This window comes from Equus asinus, chromosome 10 (genome assembly GCF_041296235.1).
Source record: "Equus asinus isolate D_3611 breed Donkey chromosome 10, EquAss-T2T_v2, whole genome shotgun sequence".
Taxonomy (NCBI): Eukaryota; Metazoa; Chordata; class Mammalia; order Perissodactyla; family Equidae; genus Equus; species Equus asinus.
In genome coordinates, this window is record NC_091799.1 from 46605439 (window position 1) to 46612062 (window position 6624).

General features: G+C 44.8%; 1 protein-coding gene across 1 annotated transcript in view; it reads right to left on the reverse strand.

The window, feature by feature from the left end:
* Positions 1 to 6624, reverse strand: part of FRMPD1 (FERM and PDZ domain containing 1) — a 140581-nt gene extending 133957 nt beyond the window's left edge. Inside the window, exon 1 of the mRNA XM_044779198.2 lies at positions 6229 to 6624. The gene's annotated coding sequence lies outside the window, so the exon portion shown is untranslated. The remainder of the gene's footprint in view (positions 1 to 6228) is intronic.

Genomic DNA, 6624 nt, shown 5'->3' on the forward strand with positions numbered 1-6624 from the left:
CATAGGTTTGTGAGGCGTTCTGAACTCCCACAGAGAGCACTGTGCAACTGGTTCTCTCTCCAGGTCAGGAACCCAGACCAGAATCGACGGCAATAATGATAATTAATGTTTACTTCACAATTAATTATGGCTTACTGGTTAATCCACATAGCACCTCTGGGATATAGGTCAGGGTTTCTAGGCCTATCAATGGTCAAAGAAATGAGGCAGAGGACAAGGACCTAGGCATATTTTACACATATGCTGGGGCTGAGTGGAGGAGAGAATTGCAGTGCTGGCAACTCTTTCACTCAAGAACCCACATCCGGGCTGATCCACCTGCAATCACCACTGGTCTCTCTCCACGGCCTTGAGAATCACTTTGGGTCCAATCTCATTAAAACCAGATCTGTGAAATGCTGCAAATTCTAGGATGAGGGGTAAAGAGAGACGAGCACACAGAAGACAGACACTGAGGGCTTCCTGTGTGTCAAGCTCTGCACTGGGCCCTGCGTCTTGGTGTTACATCAAAATGTTTATGTCATTTTGTATGTCAAATATATCAAAAATGTTTCCAAATACAATACCTTACAGCAACCCAGAGCTATGCATACAGGTTTGGTATTATTTGAAATAAGAGAACTGTTGGCTGGAGGCTCAAATATCTTTTTGTTACACATAGATTTTACTGTAGTGGGATTTACTCTGAATCCGCTGAGAACTGATACAATTGGATCACAAAGAGTCTGCTGAAATAAGTGCATCTATTTAATTTCATCAGTTTCATTGTACTGTAATGCATAAGACATTTTCAGTGATTTCTTTCGTCAAATAAAGAATCCTTTCCAAATCACTTTATAATTTGAGTAAGTCCCCTCTTTAAACTGGATTTTCAAGTGTGAGGCTTCCTCCAAGCAGTGATTCTTAAGCTTTTGGGAGATTTTTGAGTCCTTCGAGAATCTGGTGACAGCCACTTGGGCTCTCCCTGGAAGACTACACAGATTCACGTATGCACAGAAGATTGCATAAAATTCAGGATCTGTGAACTGAAGGTAAAGATCAGAAAAGAAACTGGCCCCTGATGAGGGTTTGTAGCCATCGTAAGGGCTTTGATTTCCACTCTGAGTCAGATGGGAAGCCACTAGAAGATTTAGAACTTGCCTTTTAACAGGAGCTTCCTGGCTACTGTGGTGAGAATAGACTTGAAGGGGGAAGAGCGGAAGGAGGCGACTGCAGTCATCCAGGGGAGAGGGGCTGGTGGCTGGAACCAAGGTAGAGCAGTGGAGGAGTGAGAGGTGGTCAGACTCTGCCATAGTTAGAAGGTGCATCAACAGGATTTGCTGACCAGATCGGATGTTGTGTGTGAGCAAAATGAATGAGTCAAAGATGACTCCAAGGTTTTTGGCCAGAACAATTTGAAGGCTGGACTTGCCATGCCATGGAATGAGGAAGACTGAGTAGGTGCAAGTTTGTTGGAGGCAGGGCACTGAGAGGAAGAATATTAGGAGCCAGGTTTCAGACATTTTAAACTTGGATGCCTATTAAACATCCAAACAGAGATGCTGAGTAGACAGTTGATGTCTGGTCAGGAATTCTGAGAGGCTGTAATAATAGTCATCTGTAAAATTGGAATATGATATAATTATACTTACACAATAATACTTGTTATTGGGAGGATTAAACAAGTCAATGCACGCAAAGTTCTCAGGGCAGGGCCTGGCACACAATATGCCCTTGATACATTTTAGCTAATACTTTTATTAAAACTTAAATACTCTCAGTCAGTATTTCTATCATTACTATAAAGTTATGAGTGTGGTTGCTTTTAAGATTGATAAGTTGTTTCTGGTGTCAGTTCCTAGGCATGATTTGAAAAAGAAAACAAAATCTTGAGCAATGGCAGTGACTTCAGAACGGGTTTCTAGCCCCCAGAGTTTAAAATTTGGAAGGCTTTTGTATGCATTCGACAGTCGTCATAGGTAGGTTATGTCACATTTCTTAAACAATCAGTATGTTACTTCTACAACCCAGAATTTATTTCAAGTTTTGGAGCAGGTCTGACGTGGAGAGAGAGGCAGTTTATGTGGAGAAATTGAATACCAGCAAGGATCCTGCTGGGGAAGACCGTCCCTGCCCATTCACGTGGTCCCGTGACACAGAGGTTTAAATGGAAGGCAGATGGGACCTGACTGACTGCCTTGTTCGACTTCAATAGCTACAGCCATTATCGCCGGCCACAAGTTCATCTGGCTCCTTTTAAAACTGATTCACAAAATTCACAATGCATGTCTTCCTGAAATAGCAAGCTTCTTAGAGGAACCTTCCTTGAAGAAGCACACCTTTGCTATCTCTTAATTTATTCAGTGATCTCTAGCTGTTTTATGTTGGGAAAGTGGAAACAAGAGCTGGTGTGGTGTTATCACACACTTCTAGATCTTTGAAGCAATGAGCTTCTAACATCAAAACCTAAACAGCACTTGACGTTTCCCATTCTTTTTACATCTCTTTGAATTTTGACTATAAATCCTTGACCCTGTAATTCCCTTCAGCATCTATGACAGGTCTAATGCTCCATAATTGTCTATTAATAATCCTCCTAATCTCTATCTGTATCCAAAGGAAAGAGGTGATGAAGCGGTTCAAACAGTTCAAAAATGCTTTTGTGACAAATAGATGACTAAAGTGGCATACAATCTCAGGTCTTGTTTGATGGATTTAGCAAAAGCAGCACAACACAGACTTGGGAGGGTGCACCCGTGAAGGGAGAGAGAGCGGAAAGGACACAAAAGACAGGCTCCTTTCCCGAATCCTTGCTTCCTTCCATCTGTAAAGGAGGTCACATAAGCTGAGCGGACTGCAGCTAACGAGCAAGGCATTGCTTAATTAAACTTCACAAAACACCAGTTTCATTCCTTCTCCTTGATTCTTTTGCAAGTTTCTAATAATCGCTACATTCACTGTGACTATGCTTCAAGCAGACTCCAGAGGTGGCTCCACGTGAGAAAACAGCTCTTCTCCCCCCCCTGTCCCCCAGGAGCCAGGCGAGGACACCTCAAGGACTAAAACCTCAGGGCCCCACAGTCCAGCCGGACATGCGAGGGGCTGAGGGCCCCCCACATCTATTCCAGCCTCTCTCTGGCTGTGTGCCCCAGAACTCTAGGTGGAGGAAAGCTAACAGATCTGAGAACTGATAACTCCAGTGGAACCAGTCCAGTTGATCTGTGGCAAGAACTTAATGAATTTGTACTTTGTCTCTTTTTCTATTTTAAAGGAGATCTTTTTTGTTTTCTAACAACTTTAAAAGTAAATTTTAGCTTTATGTTTTTCCAGTCAAGCTTAGGGAGAAAAGGAAAGAGTTTTGTTTACATGCAGGCATGGGGGTGACAGAGAAAAAGGCTACCTAGTGAGAAATGTTTATACCCTAACATCTCTTCGGCCTTAAAATTCAGAACTCAGGCCCACCAGAAAAATATAGGCGTCTTTTGTCCATGGGCAGCATGACCATAAAATTTATCATCCAAACCAGAATACTTTTTAGAGTGAAACAAGGCAATATGAATAATGCCACCAGTATAACAAGCATAAACTGGGACTGTCCAGGCGAACCAGACATCACCTTCATTGCCAAAGGAGTCCCTAACCCATCGAAATCTTCATCACTCAAGAGACCCAAAGAAGGTTGCGTGGCTGCCACAGAGAATAACGCCCTCTTCTCCCCACTGGGATAAATAGGTCCCCGTGTTTTGTTGTTGTTTCTTTTAAGATTGGCACCTGAACTAATATCTGTTGCCAATCTTCTTCTTTCTTTCTTTCTTTTTCTTCTTTGCCCCAAACCCCCCAGTACATAGTTGCATATTCTAGTTGAAGGTCCTTCTAGCTCTGCCATGTGGGACGCCACCTCAGCATGGCTTGATGAGGGGTGCTAGGTCCCCGCCCAGGATCCGAACCAGTGAAACCCTGGGCCGCCAAAGCGGAGTGTGCGAACTTAACCACTCGGCCACGGGGCCGGCCCCAATGCTAGTGTTTTATGAATGTAAGAACAAGTATCTCTTTCCTTCTCCTTTCTCTTATCCAATAATCTCTCTAGCCATTTTAATTGCTGAGTCCTTTTGCAAGTTCTGTCTATCCAGCCCTGCTGCCACCTTAGCCCCTATATCCTTCACCCAGAACGTTCATCCAGGGGTCAGAAGGTTATACAACTCATCTCCTGAATCCAGTGGGCAGTGAACTGAATATTTAAAACTCACTGAGAGAGACAGTAGGATTTAGAATTAATCTTATCTGCCCCCCCAAAGCAGGACAGGGGTCCTATGGCAATTTCCTAGGTCCTATCAGATAGGCAGCCCTTTCCAATACCAGCATGGGGCTCCTCCAGGGCAGGGAACATGCACAATCCAGCTCTCTATGCACAGTGGCCCCGCCCAGCACAGGGGCTGGCGGAGGTGGGTTCTCAGCAGGCGCTTTGGAAGGAGCAGGCTGCTTCCTCTCATCCCTCAGCTCCGGTCCCTGAGCACCTAGGGTGTGCAGTGAGGGGAAATCCTGCCCATGATCCCATGTGAGCTGGCTGGACCGGGCTTCTGCTGTCAGGCCACAGGGAATGGCTACCATTCTGCTTCTCTCAAGTCCTGTGCTGAGCAAAACGAAGCCTCCCACAGACTCCGGGTACCAGGACTGGGCTCACGCTGAGTCTGTGTGGTTCTGTTCAGCTCAGGAACACTCAGCAAAGCCCATTATCTTCTCAGCCCCAGGCTGGATGCTGGAGCTACAGAAGGAGAGTTGTCTACAACCTGGAAAGGTTATGTACGCATCGGGGCGCGGGTAGCTAACAGCAACGACCCTGCGGCTGAGTGGCCTGGGTTGCATGCTAGCTCTGCAACTGACCACCTGACTCTCCTTGGATGAATATTCGACCTCTCTCTCTACTTGAGCTTTCTGTTTAGAAAATGGAAATAAGAGAGCCAGTCTCAGAGGTTTGGAGTGAGAATATTAACATCATTCTGATTACGATAATTATGATTGAGAACCATGCTTGTCAGAGAGTAAATACTCAATAAATTTAACTATTACTTATTTTTGTGTTTTGGTTCCTCCTCCTGGGGGCCTAAAGCTTGGCCCATTTCCCTTAATTCTCCCTGCCTCTGGCTGGTTCCCTCATCTCTCAGGAGGGGTTTTTCTCTGCTCCTGGCCCATCTCTATGCTGAGGGCCAAAAGTGACACCTGTCACACTGTTATTTGGCCAGTGCTTTGTCCACTGGGATTCAAATCCAAAACCTTCAAGAGGTTAGGTGATTATCTACCTTTTCTGAACCCGAGCGAATCATTCCATAAGCATTTTTCTGAGAAGGTGAGGAAGCTCTTGGTCAACACAGACGAAGGACCAGGTTTGAGAGGAGTTGCCCTGAGCCACAAGCCTGTGCTCCTGAGCACACCATGTGCCACGTTCTTCCAGTCCCTTCAGGGGCAAAGGCAGGAGTTTCCACATGGCTCTCAGAATTCTGACACCAGTGAACAGTGAGCACAAAGAAGATTCCCAAGATTTTAAAATGAGAATGTTATTTTCTTCTCTATTCACTCTAAGTTCTCTACCAAGTACTGGATCTAATTAACTAGCAACAGTTGGGTGTGATGTATTTATTCAATTAGGTATATATGTACTCTTCCCTGTGCTTCCCGAGGAGGTTTTAATATAATTATCAAAGCCATTACCACCCATTTAAGATAGGTAAACTTCAAAATAAACTGGATTTTTTGACTTAGCTAAGGCAATTCTAAATTTCCATGACTTGATCGTTAACAGCCTCAAACTCCAAATAATCTCAATTCACCCGCTTACCATTTCCATTGAGAAACATTGCATTGCTGTCATGCCTGCTCCAGCCAAGTTCCAGGCGGTACTCTTTGCATCATTGCCAACACTTAAATTTTGGATAATTTCAGTGCAAAGAAATAATCAAAAATTTTGGCCAATAAACATAAAAACTCTCCCCAAATGTGGTCATTCTATTATTAGTGAAAATTTCCACTGCTCTGCCACCCACCTATTCCCACTCCAATCCTTGGAAAACGTTTCCTTCAGACAGACCTGAGTAAGATCCTTAAGATTCAATGGTGAGCTATTGTGCCCCAGAGATCTCTACTTCCAGGGTGACTTAAGCAAGTCTCTATCCTAGCTTGGTTTCCTTTTACTGAAGACTGCTGCTGGCCTGGAACCAATGGTTCAGTTACCAGATGCTCCTAATACACACTTACCTGCTTCCTTCTGCTGGTGTCCACAGTCTTCACGCTCATCACAGAATCCCAGAGCATCAATCCTGGAAGGGACTTTAGAGACTAGCCAATCCAAGGCCTCATTTTACAAATATGGATACTGGAGCCCATAATGCGGAAGACACTTGTCCAAGGTCACACAGCTCATTAATGAAGGAGCTGGGGCTGGAATTGCTGAACTGGAGATTCATCTCCCTGTGGTGTCATTCTTCTTCCAACCGGTTCTGTGCTCTCTGCCCGAGTTGGCTTTCATGCACTCAACACACATTCCACACCCTCCTGGGATGTGCCAGCAGCCTGCATGGCTCACCCTGAGTGAACTAACCTGGTTCAGCTGGCCTGGGCTCTTTACCTGCAGAGGGATGAGTGTCATGTGAC